Raw genomic sequence first — 17032 nt, forward strand, 5'->3', positions numbered from 1 at the left:
GTTTCTCAATCTCTTCTATCTCCCTCTCCCTCTCTCCCTCCTTCTCCAACTCCTGCATGTTTTTCAGTTCACTCTTACTTCCTACCTTTTTGATGTGTACGATTATAACTATGTGTAATGCTCAGTTTTGGATCAAATGGTTACAAAATACGCAGCACCCAAAAAATGATAAAAAAGAGTAATGCCACAGGAAAATAAAGACTGTTTCGAAAAGAAATATTAGGCCATTGAGAAAGATTTCCAGGTCTCAGATGCAAATAAGATGTGATTCAGATGGAACTGAGTAAACAACTTAAGGATGTGGTGATTCAAACAGCCCAGGTTTTCTGTGCTTCTTCAGCTCGCTGTGTGACCTGCATCTCCCAGCTGGCTTTGGCAACAGCTGGAATGTAAAAGCAACACGCATCACATAGCTTGCATTCACACACACCACAGTTCGGTATTTCGAACCTTTGGTAAAGCCGTCTTCTCAGGAACTTAGGAGTTTGTCAGGGGGTCAACTCTTCAGTTGACTCCAATCTTCGGCCAGTTTCCCCCTCCCCAGGCACTGCAAACTTTCACACAGTTCAAGGTGGCCTTTATTATACATGAGAAGCCCTACTTTATTGAAACATCAAGAGTAGAATAACCGGTTTTGTATTTGCAAAGCGGAGTGAGTGTATCTGTACTTTGTCACTCAGTAGGATTACCATCATCATGATTCAGGTATTTGTGAGCATCAAGTGTGCATGCATCTGCGTTTTATTTATTGATTGGTTTTTATTTGTTTACTTTTATTATTCCATTTTATTAATAAGATGGCATCGTACATTTCTATAGCTCCATGTCTACTTTGATCTCCATACTTTCGATTCGTGAAAAAACTCTCCAAGTCGTCTTCAATGTCTTTCATCAATGTTTTACAGTTTTCAGATTCCAGGTCGTTCACCTCTTCGGTGAAGTTTATTCCTCAGTATTTTATTCTTTCTGGTGCAATTGTAAATGGGATTGTTTTCTTAATTTCTTTCTGCTACTCCGTTGTTGAGAGTTTTTATCCTGAACGGATGTTGTACTTTGTCAAATGATTTTTCTGCATCTATTGAGATAGTCATATGGTTTTTAAACCTTTCTTTTGGTTATTGTTGTTTCTTTAAATTTTTATTTAAATTCCAGTTAGTTTTTTTTTTTTTTTTTTTTTAAGATTTTATTTATTCATTTGTCAGAGAGAGAGAGAGAGCACAAGCAGGGAAGCGGCAGCAGAGGGAGAAGCAGGCTCCCCGCCCAGCAGGGAGCCCGATGTGGGACTTCATCTCAGGACCCCGGGATCATGACCTGAGCCAAAGGGAGACGCTAAAGGTGAGACACCCAGGTGTCTCAAATTCCAGTTAGTTAACATACAGTGTATTTTAGTTTCAGGTGTAGTGCACATGCATTTTAAAACTCATTGATCCTTTCTGCTCTTTTATCTGGTTGCCAAGGAAATTGGAAGGCCACTCTGGGTGCCTTAATTCACTTGCTATGAGAGTCTGTACATTATTCAAGTGCTTACTTTGCTCCCGAGTTAGTTTTATGTTCCACAAAGCCTGCTACTTCTTGGACTGAAATTTGAAGTTTGTCTTTTTTTGTCACTTGCCTACTAAACTCCTGGGGCTGGGCAAGAATAGACCTGAAGCTTCTGCTGGTATAACATACAGAATCAGGCTTGTTCTCAGAGTATTTGAAGTCTTACCAGGCGCCCACTTGGTTAACTCAGACCTATGTTTCTTGCAGATGCTGTCTGATTGGGGATGTTTTAACTGCCTCCAAGGGCTGCCTCTCAAATCTAACGAGCCCTGCTTGCTTTGGCCTGGCCTATAATAACCCAAAGGTATTTCGGGTACCACTTCGCTGATGGTAATTCTGACCCACTTACTCTACAGCGACTTTTGTTGCATGAAATGCTGCCAATATTTGAGATACACTTTACAAGGCTAGCATGTGCTATCTTCGGCCATATTAAATGTTTTATTGTCTTAACAGTACACTTTTCTTCTGACGTGTGACCATTTGGGACGACTGCAGGAAACGTAGGTTTAAACACAGGTTCTCAGTTTAAAAAGAACTTAAGAACACGGGAACATAGTTGGTGAGAATTTATATTACATGGATCAGGATGTATTTTCTTGACCCTTAAGTTATGTGTGGCAAAACACTAAACTAACATGAATAATAAACGACATGATGTAAACCTTCTATAACTTACTGTCAGAAACGTCTTCTAAATATCTAAAACAGTTGCTCTGAAGGGGTGGTTCTCACTTAGGAGTGGTGGGGAAAGAGGATTTCGTCCCCTGGGGGGCACTTAGCTATGTCTGGAATCATTTCTGGCTGTCATTTTTGGGAATAGGGATGTTAATGGCATCTAGCGGGCAAAGGCCAGGGTATTGCTAAACATCTTCCCGTGCCCAGCACAGAATCCACTCCACCCTCAGGAAAGAATTATCTGGCCCCAAATGCTGATAGTGCTGAAGTAAAGCACCCGTGCTCTAGAGACTACATCTCACAGAAATGATATCCTTTTATGTCTTTTGGCAAAATCACTAGATTAAATTTCATTCAATGATGAAAGAAAGAGAACTTAGCCTGTAAGTCCACTACGGTATTGTAGCCATGTCTATTTTTGGGCTAGCCTTTGGCCTCTTCCTCCACTGCCTATTTTCACTGTATTGCAGTTATGGTATTCCTCCCACTTTTGACTCTGGTACAGCTTGCCTTTTGAAACTTATATTCTGTATTTGAGAAAACATATATTCCTGTATGTAGGAAAGACGTAAGATTCAAGCACGAGCATGGTAAAGTTGAAAGACAGTGGAAAGTACCTCCTAGGGCCTCTCTAGGTGTCAGGGATTTGTGACCCACATTCCATAACCTAATATCATATTGAGTAATTATTTTAGCAGCTACAAAACACCCAACTTAGCAGTGTTTGCCAATGAGCGCAGTGGTAGGGAGAACCCTACCACTGCTAGTTTGTGCCTTACTTTGCATAAATGCTAGTTTGTGCCTTACTTTGCATAAATAAGTTTGGTTGAGTTGATATAATTTAAAGGCTAGTAGAATGATTTTATATCGAATTCAAGTTCTAGAATTTATAGTAAAACATTATTTTACTGTATTTGGTGTCAAAAATTTCCCATATCGATCATAGGGGGAAAATGTACAAATATTAATAGTTCTAACTGAGGAGCATAAGAAAGGTTATAAAAAAATTTTTCAAAAGGAGAAAAATCTTTAATAAAATATGATACTATAAATCATATTAAAATTCCTGTCAAAGCTTCTTGCAGAGTAGCAGAAGATGGAAAGAATTAGCTAAAAGTAATCTCATATTTTGATGTATCTTTTTATCTTTTTATTTTTATTATTTTTAAAAGATTTTATTTATTTACTTGAGAGAGAGAATGAGCAAGAGAGAGCACAAGCCAGGGGAGGGGCAGAGGGAGAGGGAGGAGCAGACTCCCTAGTGAGCAAGGAGCCCAAACTGGAACTCAATCCCAGGACCCTGGGATCACGACCTGAGCTGAAGGCAGATGCTGTTAACTGCCTGAGCCACCCAGGAGCCCATTGATGCATCTTTTGAGAAGTATGTATCTTTTGACTTAGTTGCAAGTATTTTGCTTAGTTATCAATGGTGGATTTAAACTGTATCTGGAGCAACATTTTTTTTTTCCCCGCTAAATGTATTCTGTAGATTCTTTGTTTTCACTATGTGATGAAACAAACATACACATGTAACCTATTCTATTTGTCAGGAGCAGAATTTAGGACGTTACTAATCACGAAAGCAAAGGCAACACAATTATCTCAAAAAAGACTTGAAAGTATGAGGTGTAACAAAATTAATAGCTCACAAAAGGCAAATACATCTACAAGCTTTTCCAAAGTTCACCTTACCTCCTTATGATATTGCCCAATTTAATTATCTTTCTTGTTCTTAAGATTTACTTCTGACTTACTTTTGGTTATTTATAAATCAAATTTACACTCAAAAGATGAAGATATATTACCATAAGGACATTCAAAGAAATGTGGTACAGAAAGTGAAGGCTGTCTTCAAAAAGGAACTCTAAAAAGTGTTTAGAGCAGCGGGAACTTTATTAGAGTAAGTAGCAGCCTCTTAAATGGATACTTTGCAAGCAACAGCACACACTTGGATGTGTGAATTCTGATCTTTTTTTTAAGTCATGCTAGTTTGTGCCTTACAATCTTTGCTAGTGATACATTTCTTTTCTTGGGACTGTTTCTAGACTGAAGGCTGCCTGTTACCCCACCAGCGAGCATGCTTGCATGCGTGTGCACACACACACGGAATTTAGAAAGGACACTTTCAACATAATATTGTGATGCCTTGGAAACATCCTTAGGTATTCACTCCGAAAAGGAGATGGCACTGATTCAGACTCTATGAAAGCAACGCAACCTGATGATCCAGTTTGTTTAAGATATCATTCTTTACTCAATTGAGCAGAACTTTGCATCTGAAAGTACTATGTAAGGCTCACAACTCTAGAAGGATGAAAAACAGAATGGGCACAGAAGATTTTGTCTTTAAAGTACAGATTTGTCCCTATTTTGGAAGTAATAATCTAACTATTTTCTAATTACCTAGTTCCAAGACAACTTTCCTCTTGCCTAGATGATTGAGGATTTACAGAGCACACATATTATGTCCTAAGTCAAGTTTTTCTTTCTGGCAAGCAAGTCGTTGTTTTTCAATACAGAATCTTCCTTTTAGGCCCTTGTGACCTTTTTGCCTTCAGGCATCTCTGTCCCCTTCTTCTCTGTTCTAGCTCCCACCTTTCAAGTCCTCTGCTGGGTCACTCCTCCTGGGTCAACTCACTATTTGGTTGCACACCTGAATCAATTCAGGCCCTTCCACTGGAAACTAATTTTTTCCACTTCCAAGCTCCTTGTATTGTATAAACCATGCACAGTATCAGGTGACATAAAATTATCTGGTGAGATAGGTGATATCTTGATGCAGTTACAAACCACTTCAGGCCATCTTTTTCATGTCTAACACCCATTAATTAGTCAGCGGAGCTCCCAACTTGTGTTGACTCTACCGTTTTTCTCTCTTCTTTCTATCTGTGCCTATTCCATCTGTTTGCCACGATGGAAAATCTTTCTGTTTGCCATTATTTCCTGTGAACAATAGCACATGTCACTTGACCTTGCCAGCACCGAGTTTTGCTGCTACTTCAGCACATTTCCATTCACATTTGTTGGCAAGCTAGGAAGAACCATGATGTTCATCCTACTGCAAATCCAAAAGACTAAAGTATAAAGGTGACTCTGCATCTCATCTTTATTAACTATTGTCGTCTGGTGTTTGAAAGGAGCAAATGTAGATGTAGATTGAGGTCTTTTCTTAGCTGAAACTGAGAACAGCTTTTTGGACTCAGCAGTCCTCCCAGGCATATATTTGTAGGTCTGATTTGCATTTGGAGAAGGGAGGAAGAGAGGAGAGAGGAGGAAGTTTTGTGTCTGAAGCCCCGGGAAGGCTTTGGAAGCTGAGAACAAAGGAAATACATAGGACAATGGGGCATCTCATTCCTGGACAGGGTGGCAAGGAATGGTTTGAGCCCCATGAATTCAGGAATTAGAAATCTTTTCCCCGTTTCTGCCTAGCCGGGTAGACTGAAGGGAAGCCAGGGCCCGGATGGCGCCACAGTGTTGCACCGCGCTGGGGACACCAGGAACCCGGCTGGAGAAGGTCACAGTCTCTGCGAGGATCCTAAGACAGGTAAACACCCTGCTGCCCCATGGACCAGGGCAAAAAGCCAGGAGAGTCTGAACCAGCACAACCAGCTGGTTTTCAACCCTCAAAAGACGCAACTGCCAGAATCTCTTGGGTGCTAGGAAAAACTCGTTAGAGCCCAAGAGTCCTTATAAGTAGGCAGCAGAGAGAAGCCTGTAACTCAGTGTGCAGATATGTGCCTTCATTTTAGCTGCAGACTGAGGGCTGAGGATGTTGAGTTTTCATAAGGAAAGAGGAAGAGAATATCGGGTACTATTACATTGGGGTGGGGGGAGAACAACCTGGGAATCTGTCAATAAGCAAATATTTAAGACGAGAGAACATACTTTTTAAAATCTCCATTCTTTGTTTCCTGTGACTTATGATTTGAAGCCAGAATCATGAGTCACAACTATTAGTCTCAGTTTGCAGTTAGATTTGAATTTCGAGATCCAATACTTTTTCTTCTTTTTTTAAAAAATATCTTATTTATTTGAGAAAGAGAGAGAACAAATGAAAGAGAGAGCACGAGCATGGGGAGGGGCAGAGGCAGAGGGAGAAGCAGACTCCCAGCCGAGCAGGGAGACCAATGTAGGACTCGATCCCAGGACCCTGGGATCATGACCTGCGCTGAAAGCAGATGCTTAACCGACTGAGCCACCCAGGTGCCCCTCTGGAGTGAAGAAGGAGGCCCTCCAGGAGTGAAGAACAGTGAGCCCCTGGCAGCAGGGTATCTGCTGGGTCTAGTTCCAAGTACCTTTGGGGTGAAAGTTTGGCTGTTCCACAGCAAATAGTTTCAGATCACCAAGATCTTTCAGATGACGGAGATGTACAAATTACACACTGTACCCAGGGGCAAAACAAAACAAAACAAAAAAACCAAACACAACAGCCAAACACATACCAGGAGTTTAACTTTTAAACAGGGAACCCCCAAGCTGTTTTAGCAAAGCACTTAAAAAAAAAAAATCACTGGGAAGTTTGGTCTATGTGGAGAAAAATTCTGTTTCATCTTTTTCTTATATTATGGATACGAACAACTAAATAACTAATTCATTTTAGAACTTTTCCAATGGTGCTCGGACCTTGTATAAATGCTAAATTTGCTAAATTCACACAAAAGTCCCATAAAACTGACGAAATATTTTGTTCCAATGAATGTTTCCAAGACTAGCCCAAAACATTCTCTTCAAAGTTATAGATGGCATTTTTGCATACTTAGTTTGATTTATAACAATTGAAAATATTTGCTTTTTAAAATTTGAGTGGAATAGAAACTCACAGGAACAATTCCTTAGTCTTTTCTCTCAGAATGGCTGTAAGATTCTATGAAAATATAAGCTATCTTAGCATAACCAAATAATTAAAATGGCTTTAAGAACTAACTTCCAAGCCAATGTTTATATCATGTAATACTAGGTAGAAACAATATTAACAAATTACAGTGGGTAAAGGAATAAAATTACTGAAAGGTAAGCGTTTGAATTGGGCTTTTTTACTCATAAGAAGTAGAAACTAGCCCAAATTCGTTTCATTTAAGTGAGAGAAAGAGGTCTCCCTGGAATCCAGATAAAACTGAACCCTGAAGCAACAGGACTGATTAATCAGCCCCTTCTCTCCAAACAGATTCTTTCTCTCTCAGGTTGCCTCTCTTTCAAGGACCATATTTTTCTGAACGTTGCTTCTTAATCTGCTTCTATTCAAGTTCTCTCTTTATCCCAACTGGCTTCTTCTGCTTTTTTTTTTTTTTTTTTTTTAAAACAGAGCCTCAGATCGCTGCGCAGGCTTTGATCTTGCATGGCCCCAGGCTCAAATGCAAACAGTTAATCGGTCAATTGGTCACAACCCTCTGAGTGTCCTAGAATTAATTCCTAAGGAGAATCTGACTGGCCAGGCCAGGTGAAAAATGGCAATTTGAGCCTCCAAGACCACCCAATATTATTAAGAGGACAACTGTGTTTTCTACCTTTCCATCTTTCTACACAAGGTTGACACAACTTCTATCATGTGTGTGAAGATGGAAAGGTAGATAGAAGATGGAAATGAAAATTGGAAAATTTGTGGGAGACACCAACCAAATGCTGGACATCATCCTCCAGGATCCTAAACAGGATTAACTTCTAAAAGCATTCATTCATCCTTTCATTCATCCATCCATCCATCCATCCATTCATCCATGCATCCATTCATTCCAGCTTTCAGTTACCTATCAAGTATTTATTACATGTCTAATATGTGCTGGACATTGTGTTACGTGTGAATTGCCTCTCATCTCTAGGCCATTTAGAATTGGTTCTACACCATTTAGTACTTAAGAGACATAAGGCAGTATACCTCTGACTCCTGATTGCTAGTCTTACACCTGTAACTGGACTGTTCATCTCTCATGGGCATGGGCTATCATAATTTGTATTCTAACACAAGCTGAGTGTATATCTAATAAATAGGAAAACTGTACTGGCTCTTTATCTATCTTCTTCTTTGCCCTCTTGCTTTCAAGATTAAAACCTTCGGAAAAATAGGGTTTAAATATTGCTGAAAAGAAAGTCGCATTACAGTTCCTTAGAGTAGTAACTCTCTCTACTTTCTCTTTTTTCTCTTCCCTTTCTAGAAAAATTTTCTAGAAAAATTTTGTCTTTCCCTGTTTTGAAGTCTGCAATGAAGAATACTATTTTAGTAAAGGTAATATAGTATTCTATCTTGAATTTGACTTTAAAAATTATGTCAAATTTTGTTTGACTTTGGAAGAATTTATTCTGATCTCAGAAAAATTATCATAATTTTTTGTACCATTCTATAGAAAATGGCATTTGGGAAGTTTTTTTGCACATAATATTTATCTAAAGCCACTACAGTCCTTCATGGATATTTTCTTTCTCTTCATCATGAGGAGACATCTCTGTGGACATTAGGCTGGGTATAAAGGAGGTATGGAATGGCATGGGGAGGGGGCCAACTACAGAGGGTAAAGTCCTGAGGCCAACTGTTAAATTTACAAATCACAAGTATTATCCAAGTTATGGTTTCATCCATGGCTGAAGTTGTTTATTCATCAAATACATATTGAGCATCTATTTTGTCTTAAGCACTGTTCTGGGGATATAGTAGTGACTGAGACAGAAAAAAGTTCTTTTCCTCATGGAACTCATCTTCTAGAAGGTGAAATTCTGAAGCTTTTCAGAAGAACATATGACATATTTTAATGGCTAGTCCAAAACAAGACTCAGTTTTTAAAAAATTGCATAGTCATCCTCACATGGATGTTTAACATCTGATCTTTTTTTTTAAGATTTTATTTATTTATTATTTATTTATTTATTTATTTATTTATTTATTTATTTATTTATTTGAGAGAGAAAGCACCAGCCAGGGGAGGGGCAGAGAAGCAGACTCCCCACCGGCAGGGAGCCTGATGTGGGACTCGGAGATCATGACCTGAGCCGAAGGCAGATGCTTAACCGACTGAACCACCCAGGTGCCCCTGATCTTTTTTTTTTTTTTAAAGTATGTCCGTGATTTTTTATGCACAGTTCACATTGATGAACATCTAATATTTTATTTACCAAGTACTATGTGTTCCTTTAGGAAATGCAGCTTTCATATGGTCCAAAGAAAATCTATATCCAATTATGTTGTTAGAATTTTCTTCAAAGCTATCTGTGCTGGTTTTTAATATATATTCACACACTTAACTAAAACTTGGGAGATGGGCCTGGGGTTGGGGGGAAGGATACTAAGTTTCTTTAAAATTAGGTACCTTATTTCTTTTATGTATGCTTTTATTTTATTTTATTTTATTTTTTTGATCTTGGATGTAGGTCTATTTTCATTCTGAAATAAATGAAATGTACTCAGAATCTATAGATGGAAAAAGTTTCATGGCTGCTGGTACACAATGTTTTCTGTTCTCTAGATTTTTAAAAATTTACCTTTGCATCATTGGGTGATGCTAAGTTTTCTGTTCAATTCACTGTATCTACTGACCGTTTGTGGAGTCTGTTCTTCCAAAGCTTTTGAGATGGGAACACACAGCATGTTGCATTCCATGTCATGTCAGTCATTATTCTCTTTGACTTTACTTGTGTTCTCAAGTCAATATGTTCCAGATTAATGAGGCATTTGTTCCTAATCAAGAAATTATTTAATAATACACTTTTAATTTTAACGACTTATTTGTGATGAATTGTTTCTACATGCCCTTCTCATATTTGAGGATACTTCAAACCTGTTGCCTTTTTTTGCACAGTTCCCAAATGTCTGAACACTTGTAGTTGCTATGACCCAGTGATCTCAAGGGACTGAACAGACAGGGTTATTGATTTCCTTCAGAAAATCATTCAAACAGTTCCCTTAAACTAAAAATTACTTCAAATACCAATAATTTTCAAAGGAGCTGTTAAGCAAACTGTGTGGTTATACATTATATGTTTTTAATGTTCCCTTTAGACATCTACATCTAATGAAGTCCTACTGTTTTATGAGGAACCATGTTAGAAATAATTTGTGAAGTAAACTCTATGTCATTAGCTGATTTAATTAAAATGTACTCTGTTGATTTATGTTTTATTTCTTATTTAAATAACTATCAGGTAGGTGTGTGTGTGTGTGCGCACACATGCTTTATTTGATGCTACACAAACAAGTGATTCATGACCTCTTAATAGTAACAGCTAACATCTATTGAGTGCTTATTATCTGCCAGGTTTTGTTCCCAGTCTGTTAAATCTACTAACTCATTTGTTATTCTCCACTGCCAATTTGGGAACCCTGTTTTATTCCTGTGTTATAAATCAAGAAACTGAGGCACCAAGATGATAGTGATTTGCCCAAGGTCACATAGAAATTACATGGCAGATTAGAGATTGGAAACCTAGTAGTCTGGCTCTAAAACTCAAGCTCCTAAACACAAGGCTATACCACTCTAGACATGAAGAAGCTCCAGGTATTGTCAGTCCCTTCTTAGGAACCTTAGTTATTTTGCACTACCTGAAATGTATTTGTAAACCTTACTTATCTGTGGCCATTGTGCTAGCTACTTGGTTCTTTGGTCCTCCTTTTATAGGTGCTAAAAATGGAACAGATGAATTAGACCCTTTCAAAATTTATATATTTGTTTATTTACTGGATTTATGTTTCTTTTAAACAGAGTATATTTAGTTGAGAAATGGAAACTTGGATTGGCAGAATTCCTCCGTGTCTCTATGATGGCTTTGAGCATATGAAAGAATAACACTAGTTGTCTTGTGATAATACAAATCATGTTGTGCTTGCTTACGTAACTGACTGACTTTTGGGTTTCACGGTGAGTTCATTCCATTTCAAAGAGTTGTAGGAGAAATATGTCTTACTTATCTTTTAAAATGAGGACTCAATATAATTATGTTTCACCTTATTCCACCCAGGATTCCATGTTTTAGAATTATTTAAGATTCATTGTTGTTCCCAGTGTAAAGCCTAATGGGAATGATGGGTTTAAAGTTTCCTATCACTGCAGGCAATATCATAGAAATAGAAGATTAGTCAGACTCATTGATAAGAAAGGAATAAGCATGGTTTGAATTTTTCTTTCATGAGTTACTTTCTACTTGTTCCTGACAAGTCCACTAATCTCTTTGAGGCTCAGCATCCCATATGGTAAGTTCAGATGGTGGGAATTTTATTCATCAGGACCCTTTGGCTTACATGTGATAGAATCCAACTAAAACTAATTTGAGCAAACTAGAGAATTTAGAAGACTCAAGGATAGAAATCCAGCTGGATTTGAGGCAGAACTGGAAATGGAGGCCTGAGCACCATTAGGACTTTGTGTAGCTCTTGCTTCTTTGACTTTCTGGTGTATGAGCTTTATTTTTTTTCTCTTTCTTATTTCCTCCCCTATTTTGTTCCACATGACTGGAAATATGGTTACTGATCGTTGGTCTCCTATCTTTACACATCATACTTCAGGCACCCAAAGAATGACTGTCATTTCTGGATAAAATATTCTGAGGGATGGATTCCAATTTTTCCCATTTGTGTCAGGTGCCTGACTGAAACTTGAAAGCTTTGGCTAAGAATATGAGGTCTGGGGTAAGGATTATGATAAAGTCTATGATAAAGTCTATCATTTTGAGTTTAGTGTCTACTCCTGAGCCAATAAACTGTTGCCCTAGAACAACATCTATGATAACCTCATGAATGGGGTGAGGAAAACGGGCATTTCCCAAATGAGGGGGCTGGACAGATAACTCCATGTGTGTCTGCTGTAGTTAACACCAGCTTATACATAATAATAGGCCCTTTTCTGTCTTCGATCATAATAAATGATATGAGAAGTCTACTTTTTTTTTTTTAAGATTTTATTTATTTATTTGTTAGAGAGAGCGTGGGCGAGAGTGAGCAAGGGTACAAGCAGGGGGAGCTGCAGGCAGAGGGAGAAGCAGGCTCCCTGCTGAGCAAGGAGCCTGATGCGGGACTCGATCCCAGGGCACTGGGATCATGACCTGAGCCGAAGGCAGCCGCTTAACCGACTGAGCCACCCAGGCGTCCCAAGAAGTCTACTTTTTGATGGGTATAAAATATTTAGCCCCAAGCCTACTGTACATATATAGATTCTTCTATAAAACATCTTTGTCTATGATTTTCCTGTAAATGGATATGTGTTTATTTATTAATTGATTAAAACTGAACTTTGGGATTCATGGATAGCAATTGTTTAATTGATCAAAACTGAGTTTTGGGGTTCAGGGAGAGCTTAAAATAAAGAATAGAGATTGTAGGGAGAGCATTAAATTCTGAGTTATTACAAATGTAACTAAATAATAAGTAAGATTTGGAACGAGGAAAAATAATTGTATTGAATAAAAAAAAATGGAAGATTAATTGAATCTGGTAGATTAGCAGGTAAGAAGTGAAATTAAAAGAGTCTTTTATGAAACCTGGAAACCAATATGAATTCATAGTTTGAGTCTTAGAAGAACCAGGCTCTGATGGATATTTTCTGTTTGACAGATTTATACTGGGAAGGAACCAGACTTGGGTGATGAAAAAGACACCCTGGATAGAATAATTTATACATAAGATGCAAAATGTAGAACACTTCTTTTTCAGGTAAGTATCTGTCCAGGTGTGATGTGGATATGGCAACGTTTCCTACTTTCCCCAGTGTGGCTTTGTAGTACTCAAGGCTATTGTCAGTGTCTTGCCAGGGAGGAAGACTAACATGAGAGCTCAATTCCTGCAAGTTCCTGGTGGCAGGAGGAGTGATGGGGAAGGTAGGCACCTTGCACTTGACACTTCACTGTACCCCGTTCTCAATTGGCTTTTAATTTTGTGAAGGAGACCACTCATAGTTTACAAAGGATCAGAGAGCAAGGCTGTGGTGTGTGCACTACTATTTCTGTTTAGTGCATTTTTCTTTCATGGGTCCAGTGTCACCTGGCATCTGTCCAAGGTTGTTTTATTTTTTTTACTCTTTCTTGCCATAGAGGTCATGTGTTGTAATTTGGACTCTGGTCGGCAGTTCATGTTACTGCATGCACTGTAAATTCAGTCAGCAAGCCTTTATTGAACAGAAAGTACTTGAAGCACTGTGTGGAGAACCCTGAATGAAGTATTTTAATTGGGAAGGGTCACTGACTAATAGAATAGTTCTAATCTTTATGGGCTCCAGATCATTCTGTCTGTTAGCACTGGGTTGGGTGGCAGGAGGTTGCAGACCAAAGCCTAGGAGAATTTCAGACAAAGCTTGAGGGAAGGCTTTAGACCCACATGGGTCTAAAATCCCAGGCAGGCAACACAGATGAAAGCCATGGGAAAAGAGATTGAGCCAGCGGAATCAGGAAACAAACACAAAACAGTTATAAATAGCAAGGGACAGAAGTTAGGTAAGGAAATGGGTTTAAGGACCAGGAAATTTAAAAAAAACACACACATACAAACAAAAAAACCCAGTAAGAACTCACTAGTCTCAGGGCTGGTCATTCAGATGGAATCTGGAACCCAAGTCAGCCTGACTATCTGGAGGTTTAGAAGATAAGAGCTACTGGCCCATAGACCAAGGGACCAAGAACAGAGTCTATCCTTGACTTCCTTTACAACCCTCTTGGCCTCATTCAGTTTTAAATGGAGACCGCTGTTTTATTCAGAATATTTTAGATGAGCTTTGTTTGGAACTCATCTGAACTTTGACTGCAGCTGAGACCATCCTACCCCTTAGGACATTTTTCTTTCTGAAATACCAGATGCTTCTGAATAGGTTATCCCAGGACTCACAGACTAAGAATAATTGACATCATGGATGTCAGACGCTAAGCTGTGTGCTTGCCATGTAATAAACACTCAGTAAATGTTAGTGATGATGATCATATGATCATGTGATTACCATTTCTTTTTTTACTGCTTGCCCTGGTAGATGCTGCCGCACACAGCGTCAGTCACATGGGAGTCAGTTGCCTGGGCTCACACAGACCTCATAATTATTTTAAAAATGCATCTGAAATCTCATTTCATCCCAACACCAGTTTCCAGGCACATTGTAGCCAATCTCTGTTCTTTGACCTAAGCATACACTATAAACGATTCTAGTTTCTTTAGCTAGTTTTAGATACCAAAAAAAAAAAAAAAAAAAATCTATTTCTTCATCTCAAATCTTTTGAAAAGCCATGTGCATGATGTTGTTCCAGAGTCATCATTATCAATTTTAAGGTCAGAAAGCGAAAATTCCTGTTACTGCGGAGACAAGGGGAGATCCCAATCCCCAGATGCCATTTGGTACTGTCCTCATATATTTTTTTCCCCCAAACATTTAATCCTAGCACCAAGACAAAGTTCACTTGTCTGAATTCCTGATATTTCTTTTGGTTTCCCTTTTTTAAAAAAATGGCTGCTATGTTAGAAACTGGACAATCTTCAACAACAGTTGCTATTTTTAGGAACATAGTATCTGTCCTCATCCATCTCTGCTGTTTCACACCTTATTTGCTTCAGAACACTCAGATAAATGCCATCTGGCCTGAGTGCTTTATTGAACTTTGTTTTCTTCTATTGCAGCATCTCTTCTTCATTGGAAACGCTAATCTCTGTCTTTCTTGTGAAAAGCATTCTCAGAAATTAGAATTTCCCCATCATTTCCTAGAGTCGAGTGTTGCCAAAGAACCAAACAAAAACCCTCTCTGGGCTTGTGTTCCTCTAACCTTATTATTCCCTTCTGACCACCTACAACATCGTCCAATGGTTTATATGTTAGTGAGTCTATTATCTGGCCAAGCTGGATTTCTACTTTAGAAGACTGCCTTTTCTTCATGAATGCTTTAACTTTTTCTTCTTTTAGAAGTGGTTGTGTTCAGTCTTCTGCTTACCTTTTTGACTATTTTCTCTGATATATTCAGGTCTCTTTTCTCCTGGTTGTCGGCTTTTGATGGACAAGTTAATTTCTTGGATTGATATTTTAGGCAAGAAGAACTAGAGGACATTTGAGCTTCCTTTGGCCCCAGATTCTATAGTTCTGTAACTTTACAATTCACATACTTTTATTACTTCTGTCCAAATAGTCTTCATTAAATGGGAATAACACCACTGGTAGTTTTTGTTTTTTGTTTTTTTTAAAGATTTTTTTTTTTTTAACCTGACAGAGAGAGAGAGACAGTGAGAGAGAGAACACAAGCAGGGGGAGTGGGAGAGGGAGAAGCAGGCTTCCCGCTGAGCAGGGAGCCCGTTGCGGGGCTCGATCCCAGGACCCTGGGATCATGACCTGAGGTGAAGGCAGACGCTTAACGACTGAGCCACCCAGGCGCCCCCACCGGTAGTTTTTGTATCACAGTGCTCGATCATCTGGTTTTGGATTTTGTCCCCGATACTTTTTAGTGGTATGCTGCTGGCTGAATTGTTTAGCTTAAGTTTTCTTATTTCTAAAATGGGAGTAATAAAACTATCCATTCTTCAAGGTTGTTACGATAATTAATGTATTGTGTACATTAGGAGTTAATAAACATAACATGCCTAGAAGGTGCCTGACACATTATAAATGTGTAACAACTGTTAGTAATGTGTTATTCCCCTTGATTCAGTGGATGTTAGATTAGCCACAATATCAAATACCGCCTGTCACAAAGCTGACATCTTAAATAGAGGATAGAACAATGTCATGGTGAGAAAGGAAAGTCATTTGGTACAAATGTGAAAAGGAAATCAGATATACCTCACAACATTATCAAACACAGGACATGGTCAAGAAAATTTGACAGAAGTTTTTAAACTTAGAAGACATGAAAACAAAAGTAATGCATGGGAAGGCCTTATTTACAGTATTGGTAGATAGTAAGTTATTCTAAGACAGCTTATCTCATAACATCTTGATCTCATCATGAGTGAGAAGATAGGCTTAAATCATTATTTGGGTGATATGAGGACAGTCCTCTTCTGCTCCATGCTGACCATGTACTCCTGGGCAAGTCCTTTGACTTAGTAGTTCTTTCTGATAAGGAAAATACATAATTTGGCATCAAATCAGGACTTTTGCCCTTTGGAGGCCTAGAAGCTTATAGAAAGGAGCTACCTGTGTCTATTTTTAACCTACTCTCTGTTAGCATGGAATCTTTGGTTACATGGAGTCTGGTGTCCTCGGTCTTGAGGGTCGATCTTTAGTCCAGCATGATTAGCATGAGAGAACAGGGTTTTGAGAGTCTGTGGCTGCTCATATGGATGTATTTGAGTTCTAAAACTCATTCTCTGGATGAGCCAGTTATTATGAGAATAATCCATGGACTCTGATTTATAAATTATATATAATCAAGTCAAATATATACAATTAAATGTCTATAATGTAAAAATATATAATATGAAAATATTAAAAACCAAAGCTGTCAGTCTGGGCTACTGGTCTAGGCTAATCCCACAACTGGTTTAGATGTTTGAACTAAGCTAGGGCTGCCCAGTCTTGCCCCAGAGCTGATTACATAAATTCTCTTCCCTGTGCTTGGGACTATGAGACCAAAATCTCTTGGGCAATCTCCCTAATGCTTTTCGTATAGAGCTTACTTGTCTGATAATCAAAGGACCCCTAATTTGCTTAAGGGTGAATTAAACTGTACCTATTTGCAATTAAAAAGTAACTTGAATGATTGTTCACGTAAGTTGTTTATATAAAGAACATAATTTCCCTGCCTTGACATCGTTTTTTTGTACTTCAATTAATAATAAGAAGGTGACCACACATGTTTAATGCTTGGCTGGGTAGGAGATCTTGAAATCTTTGGCAATACCAACTTTTAAGCTCCTATATTGGGAATGGGAAGA

The sequence above is a fragment of the Phoca vitulina genome, unplaced genomic scaffold (assembly GCF_004348235.1).
Source record: "Phoca vitulina isolate PV1807 unplaced genomic scaffold, GSC_HSeal_1.0 scaffold8, whole genome shotgun sequence".
In the NCBI taxonomy this organism is placed as follows: domain Eukaryota; kingdom Metazoa; phylum Chordata; class Mammalia; order Carnivora; family Phocidae; genus Phoca; species Phoca vitulina.